The sequence below is a fragment of the Pongo abelii genome, chromosome 5, assembly GCF_028885655.2.
Source record: "Pongo abelii isolate AG06213 chromosome 5, NHGRI_mPonAbe1-v2.0_pri, whole genome shotgun sequence".
Classification (NCBI taxonomy): domain Eukaryota; kingdom Metazoa; phylum Chordata; class Mammalia; order Primates; family Hominidae; genus Pongo; species Pongo abelii.
In genome coordinates this window covers 43016954-43031230 of record NC_071990.2, presented here as the reverse complement: position 1 = coordinate 43031230, position 14277 = coordinate 43016954, and the positions used below count along the sequence as shown (strand labels likewise).

At 46.2% G+C, this 14277-nt stretch overlaps 1 protein-coding gene across 5 annotated transcripts in view; it reads right to left on the bottom strand.

Moving 5' to 3' along the window:
* The window catches only part of BICRAL (BICRA like chromatin remodeling complex associated protein), a 116820-nt gene that overhangs the window by 78764 nt on the left and 23779 nt on the right, over positions 1-14277 (bottom strand). For all 5 annotated transcript variants that reach the window (XM_063725235.1, XM_054557510.2, XM_024248869.3 and 2 more), the window contains one exon: positions 1759-2020. The gene's annotated coding sequence lies outside the window, so the exon portion shown is untranslated. The remainder of the gene's footprint in view (positions 1-1758; positions 2021-14277) is intronic.

Genomic DNA, 14277 nt, shown 5'->3' with positions numbered 1-14277 from the left:
CAGATCGCAGGAAAGAAAATGGCAGGAGCGCCTCACCTCCAATTTTGACTGGGAGGAGTGGGGGTGCGGGGTCAGGAAGGGAACCCATCAGCCGCGAGGCTCGACCCCCCAGTCCCCTTCCTCCATCACAAACAAGTGGGAAGGAGGATGAAGCTGGCCCCAGCCCTTCCCGCTCCGAGCCGGCGGCCTCGTCTTTTGGGTCTGGGGGTGTGGGGAAGGAGAAGGCCGCGCGACCCCGGTCCCATCTCCAGAATTCAGCACCCTACTCTAGGCTCCCGCTAGCCCCGGGCCTCGCGGCGCCCTGGTCAGCGAGACGTCCTCGGAGGGCGCCGCCCGCGCCGCGAGAAAGATGGCGCCCGCCGAGGAACTGCGCCACCAGCCCTGGCGACAGGCCAGGCCCAGCGCCATCTTAGCGCCTTCCAACCGCCCCCCCCCAATATCCCGCATTTGGGGCGACTCTGGGGGGCGCGAACAGCATAAGGCCCGCGCGCACTCGGCCAAAAATGCGCCGTCCCAGCCGCACATCTCTTCTGGCCGGTGCGGCGGACAGCGCGGGCCTCGCAGGAGACGCCCGGCTGGGCCGCCGGTCCTCCGCGCGGCTGGGGGCTCGGCCGGACGCGGCCGCGGATCTTCGGCGGTGCTTCGAAAAGGCAGCGAGGCGGCTGGGAAGGGGCAGTCCCGCGGCAGGTGCGCGCCGCCGCCGCGGGCTCGGAGCGGGAACGGGGCCGGGGCGACTCGCCGGCCCCGAGTTCTCCCCGCCGCAGCCCGGACCTGCTCTCCTTGCCGCGGCCGCCCGCAGATGCGGCGGGAAGGGGGAAGCCAGGATGAAAAATAAGCCTCGTCTCCGCCGCCTCCCTCCCCACCCTCTCCCCTCCCCCTCTCCAGACGCGGGGTCCATTTTGTCGAGAAGAAAGAAAATGTGATTCACACCCTAGAGCTTCCGAGAGAGAAAAGAAACGAGGGGGGGAAAACAGAGGGGAGGAGATTGGAAAAGCTTATTTTTCTTCCTCGCCCGCCGTCACTCCAGGCCCTCCCTGCCCCCTGCTCGCGGCCCCGCCGCGCCGTCTTCCCCTCGCCGAGCCCTGCTCCCTCCTTCCCGGCTCCCGGCGGCTCCGGGGGGCGGAAAACACACTCACACTCGCGCATATAACTAATTTTAAACCGGCTCAATCAATGAGTCATTAAAAGGCTTCCCTCCCCTCCCCTCCCCACCACCAACCGCCACGCCACCCCCTTCCCGGGCTCTCCCTCTCCCCGCTCCAGAAATTTGCATCCGCGGAAAAGAAAAAAAAAGGAAAAAGAAAGGCGCCGGGCCCCCACCCCGCCGAGGCGCCCCCGGCCCGGCCTCGCCGCCCCCTGCCCGCCTGCGCCCCCGCCCGAGACACTGAACTTGGTCTTCCCGGGGCCCCGGCAGCGCTGGGAAAGGCATAAACACTCGATTCCCCTTTTCTCCGTGTCCATTAAACATCCACCCACCACCACCATCACCCACCCACAAACCCACCCCCCCCCAAAAAAAAAAAAAAAAACACAGCCTTAGCCAATAGCTCTCTGGGCTGAAACCTAATATCCTGGTTTTGGCAACTCGGTGTTTAATTTGCTCCTCTTTCTTTTCTGTCTGGAGACAGATCTCCAGCCCCCCCTCCCTCGCTTTTCCCCTCCCCGAAGGAAAGAGGCAGAGGAAGGAGGTTGTGTGTTTTTTTTTTTCTCCTTGAAATTTTTATCACAAAATTATAATACACTCAAAGGGAAACTCACCGTCATGAAAAAGCAGTGCCTTGTCAACGGGGTTTCTGCGCCATCGCAACAGGGGCGGCGGCGGCGGCGGCGGGCGCGGGGCGCGGGGCGCGAGCGCGGGAGCTCCCGGCCGAGCGGCGCCGGCCACACGCGCTCCGCTCTCTCTCTCGCTCACCCCCGCGCCGGGCGGCGGGCGCCCGCTCCCCGCGCCCGCCCGGCCTTCATGCTCTGCGCCCCGGCAAACCGCTCGCCTGCTTGTCTACCTCCAAACTTCGGTTCTCGCCTGGCAAAAAATGTGGAGATTAGGATTTTTTTAATTAAAAAAAATTTTTTTTTTTTTTTTTTTTTTTTTGGAAAATCAAGCTGCAAGGATGTTCATTCCTGTTTCCTTTGGGATTCTTTTTAACTTCAGAAATGTATTGGTTTATTCAAGAAACAGTTTTATTTGGCTTTAAAAAAATTATTAAGATCCCCGAGGTGCGTGCTAATTCTCTTGCAGGCTCCCTCTCTACACACACACACACACACACACACACCCACACCCACACCCAGTTTTAGCTTGACACGGGAAGGGGGGAGATTAAAGACAAAAAAAAAACCCTACAAGATTTGTTTAGAACTCTAATTAGAGCAAGCCTCAGTAAATACGTTTTGCATATGCTTTTTAAAAACCAAAACCACTTTTAACTTAGTTATTAGGCAAATAACTGGTTCATCCTAACTTTCAAATGTGCTAAGCTTTCCTTAGCAACACTCTTTGTCCATTCCAAAATTCTTGAAACCTTACCTGTGAAGCCCGTACGTGAACATTAAAAAGGAAAACAAAAAACTTCAGTGACTAAAAGGAAGGTGAGGCAGAGTAAATCGTTCTCAAAACATTCATTTTCTACTGCCTTCTCTTTATGTAGATATCTTTTATCTCCATATTTGCGGAATTTTCATTACATAACCCCCTCATTCTTAAAAGAGAGCTAGTCAATCTTTTAACATTCTTTGGTCCAAGTATAACTACCACCCATTTTTAATCTCAAATCTCAAATTGTTGAAACTTCTCTGTAAACCATCTAGTATCCAAAGTATTTAAATTATGTCGCCCAGGCCGGGCGCGGTGGCTCACGCCTGTAATTCGAGCACTTTGGGAGGCCGAGGCGAGTGGATCACCTGAGGTCAGCAGTTCGAGACCAGTCTGGACAACATGGTGAAACCCTGTCTCTACTAAAAATACAAAAATTAGCTGGGCGTGGTGGTGGGCTCCTGTAATCCCAGCTACTCGGGAGGCTGAGGCAGGAGAATCGCTTGAACCCGGGAGAGAAAGGTTGCAGTGAGCCGAGATCACGCATTGCACTCTAGCCTGGGCCACACAGCAAGACTCAAACAAAAACAAAAACAAAACAAAACAACAACATTATGTGGCCTGGAGTGGGAGCAGGTGCCTTTGTAGTCTAGGTTAACTACAAATGCCCACAAAATATACGGGGGGTTTTGTTGTCTTTTATTTTAAATAAACATCAAGGATAGGTAAAAGGTGAATTGTACAGAATGTAATTCAGGTTTTAAAAAATACATATTAAGCCTTAGAAATATTATAAATTGTTTTAAAATTCATTTGTAATGCATATAGCAATAGGATCCTGCTGATAAACAGAATACTCAGCTGCTCTGCCTATGGAGTAGCTATTCTCAAATGGCTCAAGCCCATCTCTCCCAGATATTTGGTGAGTTCTCAATAAAACTCTCTCTAGATTAAAATTATTTAAATGAAATTGTTGTATGGCTTCTATATCCCCTTAAGCATTAAAAAAAAATGTAATGGTAGTACATCTTTCTTGCATATATAAGGATACTGTAACTAGACCATGTTGCATAAATTAAATCTGTTGGGGTGGGCATACAATGTTGTCATATTCAACACAGAAGATCTTTTTAGTCAGGGTACAGTGGTTCAAGCCTGTAATCCTAGCCCTTTGGGAGGCTAAGGGAGGAGGATCATTTGAGGTTAGAAGTTTGAGACCAGCCTGGGCAACATGGCACGAGATCCCATCTCTAAAAAAAAATTAAAAATTAGCCAGGTATGTGTGGCACATGCCTGTAGTTCCAGCTACTGGGGAGGCTGAGGCAAGAGGACTGCTTGAGCCCACAAGTTGGAGGCTGCAGTGAGCTATGGGCAGGCTGACAGAGTGAGACCCTGTCTCTAAAAAGTAATAAAAAAGATCTGGCTGGGTGCAGTGGCTCACGCTTGCAATCCCTTTGGGAGGCCAAGATGGGAGGATCACTTGAGGCCAGGAGTTCAAGAGCAGCCTGGTCAACATGGTGAAACCCCATCTCTACCAAAAATACAAAAATTAGCCAGGCATGGTGGCATGCGCCTGTAGTCCCAGCTACTACAGAGAGGCTGAGGCACGAGAATCACTTGAGATTAAGCAACAGAGCGAGACTCTGTCTCAAAAAACAAAGAAAAACACTATATCTGGTTCTGGTACTGCCATTCTATCATTCATAATGTATGCTTTATATTTAAATGTGCCTTAAAAATACATTCAGTGATTTAGTATTACACAGTATCATCGAGGTGTTTTCTCAGATATTTTGCTTCAAATGCAGCCAAGGGCTTCTTGGCACAGTAATCTTTGCATAAATTAGCATATTTCTCTACACTTGATGGTTGGACCAACCAGTTTTCTAATTGGCTTGGAAAATTTTTTAAACATGTTTTAAGTTGCCTTTGGATTGGCTGGGATGTAATTATAATACCCATTTCTAAGAATTACATTTCAAGAGTCCATATATTATGCATTGCAATTAGGACCCACCAAGCAAGTTTTACAGCTGTTGCTCCACAGCTCCAATGATATATATGTGTGAGTGTGTGTGTGTGTGTTTTTCTTGAGACAGGATCTCCCTCTGTCACTCAGGCTGGAGTGCAGAGGAATGATCATATCTCACTACAGCCTGGATGGAACTCCTGGGCCCCAGGAATCCTCTAGCCTCAGCCTTCCTAGTAGCTGGGAATATAAGTGCACACCAGCACACTCAGCCAATTTTTTTAGTTTTTTAGAGACAGGGGTCCAGCCTGACCAACATGGCGAAACCCCATCTCTACCAAAAATACAAAAAAAAAAAAAAAAAAAAAATTTAGCCAGGTGTGGTGGCAGGCGCCTGTAATCCCAACTACTCAGGAGGCTGAGGCAGGAGAATTTCTTGAACCCGGGAGGTGGAGGTTGCAGTGAGCCAAGATTGAGCCATTGCACTCCAGCCTGGGTGACAGAGCAAGACTCCGTCCCTCCCCTACCCCGCAAAAAACAAGAGACAGGGTCTTGCTTTGTTGCCCTGTGAGTTTTGAACTCCTGGGATCAAGTGATCCTTCTGCTTCAGCCTCTCAAACTGCTGGCATTACAAGTGTTAAGCCACGGTGCTGGGCCCTCCAATAAAATAGTAATGGATTTCGGAAAGCTATCCTCTGAAGTCAGCCAGAATTGCAAGGAAACCGAAATCTGACTTTAAAAAATGACCTAACAAAGCTGAATTTATATACTCATAAAGAGCTTAGGGCATTGCAGGCTTTTTTAAGAGAATGTCCAAATACAAGAACATTGACATTTATTGAAGGTCTTCCAAGTGCCACCAGGCACTATGCTAGATACTTATACACATTATCATATGAACTTTCACTCAAACCCGAAGAATAAGGTTTAATTATCTTGATTTTGTAAATGAGGTTCCCAATAGAATAGTTTCAGTAATTTGCCTGGGAACATCAGTCTAATAAGGGCAGACAGGAGAACCAAGTCTGGCTGACCCCAAAACTCACCCTCTGTCAGGCCTAAAAAGGATCTTTGGGACAGGCAGTCTTTGCTGTTTCAATGTTAACATTAGAGTCCAGTGGTGTGGTACAGAGGGGACAACTGTCTAATTAGTAAAGACCTACTTTGAGAATGCCAGTTGTCCAACCTAATTTTAAATCTGGAGGAGTTTACAAAATACTGGGACGCAGTAGGAGAATTTCAGATTCTCCAGGTACAACCAAAATTGTAATTATTTAATAATATGGCAAAACAAAAACAACTTTTTCCCCAGATTATTACAAAACTTCACTTAAATGAGGGATATGCTTTGTATATTAAAATTTAAAATTATAGTTTATATAGACAGGATTTTGGTAGTGAATGTAAGGTTAGAAAACTTTTTAAGAGGAAAGTTCTTAAAATGGCTTTACTATATGCAAATAGCTTTAATTGTATTCTCTACAATTTAATTATGTACAATAAAATGGCCACTCCTATGATTCCCATCTGAAAGATTTCCCATAGAAAGAAAGGCAACTGGACAGTAAAAAAAAGAGGATGGAAATATAATTGAAATGTTCTAACACATGCTTGGACCTCCAAATAAACAGGCCCAGTGTCCACATAACAATGAAAAGTGAAAGTGTTTTTCTTTTTTTCCCTCCAAATGTTCCCCTTGGTTGGTTAAACATTCTCAGAAGTGGAGAATGAAAATGCTGGAGATTGAGTAGTGATATGCATGACCAGATGTATCCAGATCACAGAAATACCAACACATACCAGAAGAGTTAGTAAGTGTTCCATAGAGTGTTTGCGAAACAAAATTTTTTAAATTATCGGTGTGCATAAATAAGGTATATACCTTTATTTGTACCTATAGAGGTACTTATATTCTGAGGTTTAAGTGTACTGGCTCTGTATTCAGACTGACCTGGGTTCAAATTCTAATTTTGTCACTTACCAGGTGTGTGGCTTTGGGCAAGTCATTTCACCACTCAAGGCTTCAACTTCCTCATCTATAAAATGGGGATGATTATAGTACCCACCTCTGAGAGTTATTTTAAGCGTTCAGGAACTAGTGTAAAATGTTTAGCATGGTGTCTGAAACATAATGAGAGTTCAATACATTCAACTGTACTGCCTTATTTTAGTTATGTGTCAGGTTAAGCCCTGTGAGATCTTCCCATGTGAACATTCAATGGCAATCTCCTATGATTCAACCTAATATGTTTCTCTTATGTTCCCTCCTGGATAGGGAGCTCCTCAAGGATGCCAGACCATCATCTCCATCCTTAAATTCTCTAAGAGCCTAGCAGAGTAATTTTGTATATAGTTTGCTCACAATCAATGCTTTTGCAATAAAAGCAACATAGCCCAGTCCACAAGATCTACAAGAAATTAGCGTATCTCTATCTAGAGACCCATATATTAAGGGGGTAAAGTAACTCTCCTTAAACCATGTAAAACCATTGCCCAGTTGATTACAGGCAGTACTATACAGCCTAATGGTTTAGAGTTCTCTCTCTCCAGTTTTATCACTGCCATTTTTTAGCCATGTGATTTTGGCCTAGTTTAAAAATTTCTCTCACCTAAGTTTCCTCATCTGTAAAATGGAGATAGTAATAACTATATCTCAGGCTGCTTGGAGGAGAGTTCAATAATATTAAGTATATAAAACCTTTGCTTTGGCCAGGTACGGTGGCCCACGCCTGTAATCCTAACACTTTGGGAGGCTGAGGCAGTAGGGTCACTTGAGCCCAGGAGTTTGAGACCAGCCTGGGCAACATGGTCAGATCCCATTTCTACAAAAAATACAAAAATTAGCTGGGCATAGTTGCATGTGCCTGTGGTCCCAGCTACTTGGGAGGCTGGGGTGGGAGGATCACTTGAGTCTGGGAGGTTGAGTCTGTAGTGAGCCATGATCAAGCCACTGCACTCCAGCCTGGGTGACAGAGCAAGACCCTGTCTCAAAAATAAAATAAAATAAATAATAAAAATAAGGGCCAGGCTCAGTGGCTCATGACTGTAATCCCAGCACTTTGGGAGGCCAAGGTAGGCGGATCACAAGGTCAGGAGTTCGAGACCAGCCTGGCCAAGAGACCAGCCTGGTCAATATGGTGAAACCTCATCTCTACTAAAAATACAAAAATTAGCCAGGTGTGGTGGTGGGTGCCTATAATCCCAGCTACTCGGGAGGCTGAGGCAGGAGAATTGCTTGAATCCAGGAAGCGGAGGTTGCAGTGAGCTGAGATTGCACCATTGCACTCCAGCCTGGGTGACAGAGCAAGACTCTGACTCAAAATAAATAAATAAAATAAAAAACATTTGCTTCTGTGTCCCATATATAGTATTGAATAACAGATGCCATTATTGTTGTGGTTGCTGTTGTTATTAAAAGTACCACGGAATTATTTTCAAAGCAATGCTAAGCAATTTATTGGAGTGATTACAAATGTTTTCAATACCTTGCCTACATTATTTTATTCAATATATGAATTTAAACACTTCACATCATCCTTGTAGAGGACTAAAGCTATTTGTCTCTATATTAAATGACATGTTTCAAGCTGGTTATTTTCCTTGACAGACTTAAAAAAAATCTGAACTCCTACAAGCTTTCAGTACAAGGATAAGGAATTAATACAATATAGCAGAGCTGTTAATAAAAAAAAAAAAAGCATTCTGCACTCCCGCTGGCCTTCCTGTCTTACCCATGTAGACTGTTTCCCCACAGAGTATGTTGGGGGGAGGACAGCCATCAGGTTAGGGGGGCACCACATGCTGCTGGAAGGCATGCCCAGGATGTGCCATTCACTGGCTCCCAGGTCCCCCTGGTATTCTATCAGAACTCTTTAACTCTCCTAAATAGAGCATTCCTTCTATTCCACCTGCCCAGGAGGATGGGGGAGTGGAGAGGAAGTAGAATGGAGGTCACATAATCAGGCTTGAAGGTGCTACTACAAACCACACTTGGAGCTTGGTGAGAAAGTCAGTCTCTAAGATAGAACACCCATGTAAAGGGACTTGCCCAATAAATGTCAGTGTGCTTTCTGAAAATGAAACTACTAAGAGGTAAAACATCTGAAGAAGGAACTACTCTGGCCAGGCGCAGTGGCTCATGCCTGTGATCCAAGCACTTTGGGAGGCTGAAGCGGGCGGATCACCTGAGGTCAGGATTGCTCAAGACCAGCCTGGCCAACATGGTGAAACCCGGTCTTTACCAAAAATACAAAATTTAGCTGGGTGTGGTGGCGGGCACCTGTAATCCCAGCTACTTGAGAGACCGAGACAGGAGAATCGCTTGAACCTGGGAGGTGGAGGTTGCAGTTAGTCGAGATCGTGCCCCTGCACTCCAGCCTGGGCAACAAGAGTGAAACTGTCTCAAAAAAAAAAAAAAAAAAAAAAAAGGAACCACTCTGAAAAAGATGACTCGTAAATGTGAGTGGAAGACAAGGAAATAAGTATGTACTAAGCAGGCACCAAGAAATATCCTTGACAATAAAGAAAAAAAAAAAACTATGGGAGTGGAGACACTGTGTGACCCCCACAAGTATTCTGATCACTAAAGAGCCACATTCTTAGTTGAGCACTTTTTAGAGCCTGATGAAATACCCTTAGACCATATAATTCTTTCTTTCCTAAATCTTCCAATTACTAGTTCCATTTCCCAGGGGCCCTAATACTGTAAAAGTGACACCCTGAGCAAAGGTACAAGTACTCTTATACTCCAAATGTTTATATATCTCTGTCACTATAAATCATACCAATCAACTACTAGTTAGGTGTATTTATCAATCCTGAGTCAGGTTGAGTCAGGTCTAAGACAATCAGGAGGATGTTCAGAGATTGGCGGTCAGAGCAAAGGGCACTGATGCTCTGAAAGGATATTTCGCACACAGCCTGGTGAAAATGCGATGAGTTACTCCTGTCCCACCACATGCAAGCACCAAAACTCAAGTAATCATCTTCCCTTCTGAATTTGCTCTTCCTCTCTAGTCTTTATGCATGTTTGTAACACCCGCCTTTCACCTAGACCAACCCCTGGGTATTTTTCAATTGTCTATGATTCCTTCTCATTCTCCCTCAAACCATGGAGCTGTTGGAGCTCAGAAAAATGATAGCTTGAAAGATGGCACCCTGATATGATGAACTAAAGAATCGGCCTCAAGGTCTCTCTGACCTCTCCTCCTCCAAACCCCTATCTTTCAGTCCTCTGTCTCTCTCAAAGCACAGGATGTTCTCTGAAGTTCCCTTAACTACTGGACCCCAAAAGAGAAACATAATTGCCTTAGGTCTCCTCTCTGAAATCTCATTATTTGTCACAGAAAAGACTGAGAAATGCAATCACATCTGGACGGGTTTTTTCACAAGATAATGTCTGCCTCTCACTCAAATTCCAGAACAATCATTTACAAAATAATTTCTGTCCCCTGGACCATTTATTCTTCTTAAAAATCATTTGCTACCCTTCAAAATTGCTCTGATCACTTAAGCCCAGGAGGTCAAAGCTGCAATGGGCCATCATCCCCAAAAACAGGCTGGCCAGCTGGGCACGGTGGCTCATGCCTGTAATCCCAGCACTTTTGGGAAGCCGAGGCAGATGGGTCACCTGAGGTCAGGAGTTTGAGACCAGCCTGGCCAACATCAAGAAACCCTGTCTCTACTAAAAATACAAAAATTAGCCGGGCGTGGCGGCGGGTGCCTGTAATCGCAGCTACTCGGGATGCTGAGGCATGAGAATTGCTTGAACCCAGGAGGCAGAGGTTGCAGTGAGCTGAGATCGTGCCACTGCACTCTAGCCTCGGCGACAGAGCGAGACTCTGTCTCACAAAAAAAACAAACAAACAAACAAAAAAGGCTGGCCAAGGTGGCTCTTGCCTATAATCCCAGCACTTTAGGAGGCCTAGGCTAGAGAATTGCTTGAGCCCAGGAGTTCGAGACCAGCCTGGGCAACATGGCGATGCTTTGTATTTTTAAAATTTTTTTTTAAATTGCAGCCAGGCGCAGTGGCTCACGACTGTAATCCTAGCACTTTGGGAGGCTGAGGTGGGTGGATCACCTGAGGTCAGGAGTTCAAGACCACCCTGGCCAACATGGTAAAACCCTGTCTCTACAAAGATACAAAAATTACATGGGCATGATGGCGGGTGCCTGTAATCCCAGCTACTCAGGAGGCTGAGGCGGAAGAATCCCTTGAACCCAGGAGGCAGAGGTTGCAGTGAGCCGAGATCGTGCCATTGCACTCCAGCCCAGGCAACAGAGCAAGACTCTGTCTCAAAAAAAAAAAAAAAAAAAAATTGCTCCACTCCCCATCTCCCCTTCTCCTATGAAGAAGGGTACTTAGGCACCTGGACCTCATTGGGTTATTGGGTAATCATTCTCCTGCTATTCCCCCATGCTATACATGTTAAATATTAAATAAATTTTTATGTCTTTTCTCCTCTTAATCTGTCTACTGACAGTTCATTTTCAGCAAACTTTCACAGGGCGGAGGTGAAGCTTTCCCTTGGTCCCTACAAAACTCACTTCCAAAATCTCCCTCGAATACCATCCTCCCTCAATGGTAATTCTTTGCCAATTACCATCACCTGAATTCAGGTCCTCCTATTGCTTGGCCTCCCATTGATCTCCTATCCAAATTGCTACAAAGATCATCTTTCTAGATTCTAGAGCTGGTTGTGTCACACCTTCATCAGCACCTCACTGCCTCACTGCCTCACTGCCCAGGGATGTTTATTGCAAGTACAGATTCCCAAACCCAAATCCATAACCAGAGAATGGGAATTTCTAGGGCAAGCTGAGAAGTGGTATATGTACTTTCAAGTGGCTCGGTAATTGGCTCCACCTGCCTCCCCCAGCACATCTCGAGCCAGTCCTCTCCTAGTACCCTGTGGTCCCTTTACAGAGAATCCCCTGCCCCTGAACAAACAGATCTAGATTTGGACATATCCTTTCCCCTCTGCCTGGAATTCCCTTTTCCTGTGGCAAAAGTCCACCATTCTTCAAGGCCCAGCTCCAATGCCACCTCCTCTGGGAAGCCTTCTCCCGTCACCTACCTCAGTGGCTTTCAAACATCTTTGCTTGAGACTCAATCCCAAGAAACACATTTCACATTGTAATTCAGTAGATATATAATTGAAACAAAGGTTTTCGAAAAAAAAAATCTAAACCTACTATGGAGGATGCATCTTGATGTATTTCATTCTATATTGTCTTTATTTTTTCAAATGCTGTTAGGCACTTGGTAAAAGGATTTCATGATTCACTAATGGAGGTGACCCCAGAAAAACATTGCTTAAAATGAGTGAGTCCCTTCTCTATGCACTCTATACACACCTCTATTACCCACTGATCACTTTACAATAATGATTTGTTTACAGTCTACCTTCATCCTCCTCCTCCCCTCCCCAGACAGGCACATACCACAACCAAATCGGCATATCTTGTGACAGTTCCACAGCTGTTGACAAATGCAGAAATGCGAATATTGGAGAATACTTTAATTGCTTTTGCTCGTGTCTAATTTTTTTTTCTTTTCTGGTTACAATTCACAGCATAGTCTATTGGAGACTATGCTATTGGAGACTCAGCCTCCCAAGAGGCTGAGCCTGGGAATTATACTAGCTTCAACCCTTCAGTTAACAGCAATTTTTAAAAACAGCCATTGTATCTCAGTACAATTTAACCAAGGTGTTTATTATTCTCTCCCTCAAAAACAAAAACCACATACACGAAAAACCATCAGAAAATATTTTGTCGGGTTGCTAGCCAAGAGAGTGCAAATGTGGGCAAACAAATCTCTTACTTAGATACTTGCAAGCAAATAGTCAAAAACCTCAAAACCCTCCTTCCCTACCACTTCAGACAGGACCCCCCCCACCCCCCCCCCCGCCACCCCCGCAGGGGTGGGGATGCAGATATAGAGGCCTTTCTATCTGCGCAGCCTGAAGTTCAATTTCTCACTAGGCTGTCCCTAACAACACAAACAAATGAGAAAAGTAGAAAAACAAAAAGAAACCAGAGCAGCTAAAAAGCATCACGTAATGAAGCCGGGCCGCAAGTTCCGGTGCGAATTGTACCTGTGATGGATGCACTGGCGCAGCGGCGGCCCGCAGGGGGAGGGGTCCTCTTTCTGCAGCACGTGGCGCCAACGACAGGAAACCTGCCTGCAACACCCGCCAACCCTGTACACGGCTCATTTGCAGCATCGTCATTTGTGTGATGCTAATTTGCTCCATGTCCTTGTAAACGTTCTTACAGAGATAAATGAAAATCTATTGCAGGTTTGGGGTGGCCCTGGGCAGGCTAGGAGAGGAGGAGGGACCCAGCAGTCCCCAGGTGTCAGTGAAAAGCTCTGGGAGTCGGAGGACAGAGTAGGCAATCCTGTTCAAAGAGAGGGGAGGGCCGGGCGCGGTGGCTCACGCCTGTAATCCCAGCACTTTGTAAGGCCGAGGCAGGCGGATCGCTTGAGGTCAGGAGTTCGTGGCCAACGTAGTGAAACCCCGTCTCTACTAAAAATACAAAAATTAGCGGGGCGTGGTGGCAGGCACCTGGAATCCCAGCTACTCGGTAGGCTGAGGCAGGAGAATCACTTGAACTCGGGAGGTGGAGGCTGCAGTGAGTGGAGATCGCGCCACTGCACTCCAGACTGAAAAAAACAAAAACACCGGGCGGGGTGGCTCATGCCTGTAATCCCAGCACTTTGGGAGGTCGAGGCGGGTGGATCACTTGAGGTCAGGAGTTCGAGACCAGCCTGGCCAACATGGTGAAACCCCGTCTCTATTAAAAATACAAAAAATTAGCTGGGCGTGGTGGCAGGTGCCTGTAATCCCAGCTACTCTGGAGGCTGAGGGAGGAGAATCGCTTGAACCTGGGAGGCAGAGGTTGCAGTGGGCTGAGATTGCACCACTGCACTCCAGTCTGGGCAATATGAGCAAGACTCCGTCTAAATAAATAAATAAATAAATAAAATAATAATAATAATAATAATAATATTAGCCGGGCATGATGGCACGTGCCTGTAATCCCAGCTACTCGGGAGGTTGAGGCATGAGGATCGCTGGAACCCAAGAGGCGAAGGTTGCAGTGAGCCGAGATCATGCCTCTGCACTCCAGGCTGGGTGACAGAGCGAGACCCTGTCTTAAAAAACAAAACAAAACAAAAAACGAAGAGAGGGAAGAACAGGAGATACTTTAAAGCTGGGTTTTAAAGAATGAGTAAGAGTTCTCCAAATCACATGGGGAAAGGCAGAAGAGAGCTCCTGGTAGAGGAACCTAAGAGAGTGTATGTGGCGAAGTCCTTAAATATAAATGAGGGGGACAGGCAGATGATGAGGGGCTTTGCAGATCATGGAAGGGTGTGGATGATCCGTAGGCCGCTGCTTTTCACACTGCAGGTCACAATGCAGTAGGCTGTGCCAGTCATGAGACTGTGACCAGCTTTTATAAAAAATGAAACAGCCTAGATCAGAAGATACCAGAATACATACAAGCAGTAAGGGTGTAAACTTGGGAAATCTGTTTCAGTTATAAATGTGTCTGTGTATATATGCACTGGTTTGTAATATAAGTGTATTTCTTACTGTGGTGGTCATCTTTAAATTTTTGAACAAAAAAATTCTAGACAAACAGGACACAATAAGAGAATGCTATGAACAGATTTGAATTCCATGAGGATAAATATGGTAGCAGTATGGAAGGTCGGTGGGCAGAGGTGAGGGCTCCGAGCACACATGGTATTGTGTTTGTGTGAGGCTTC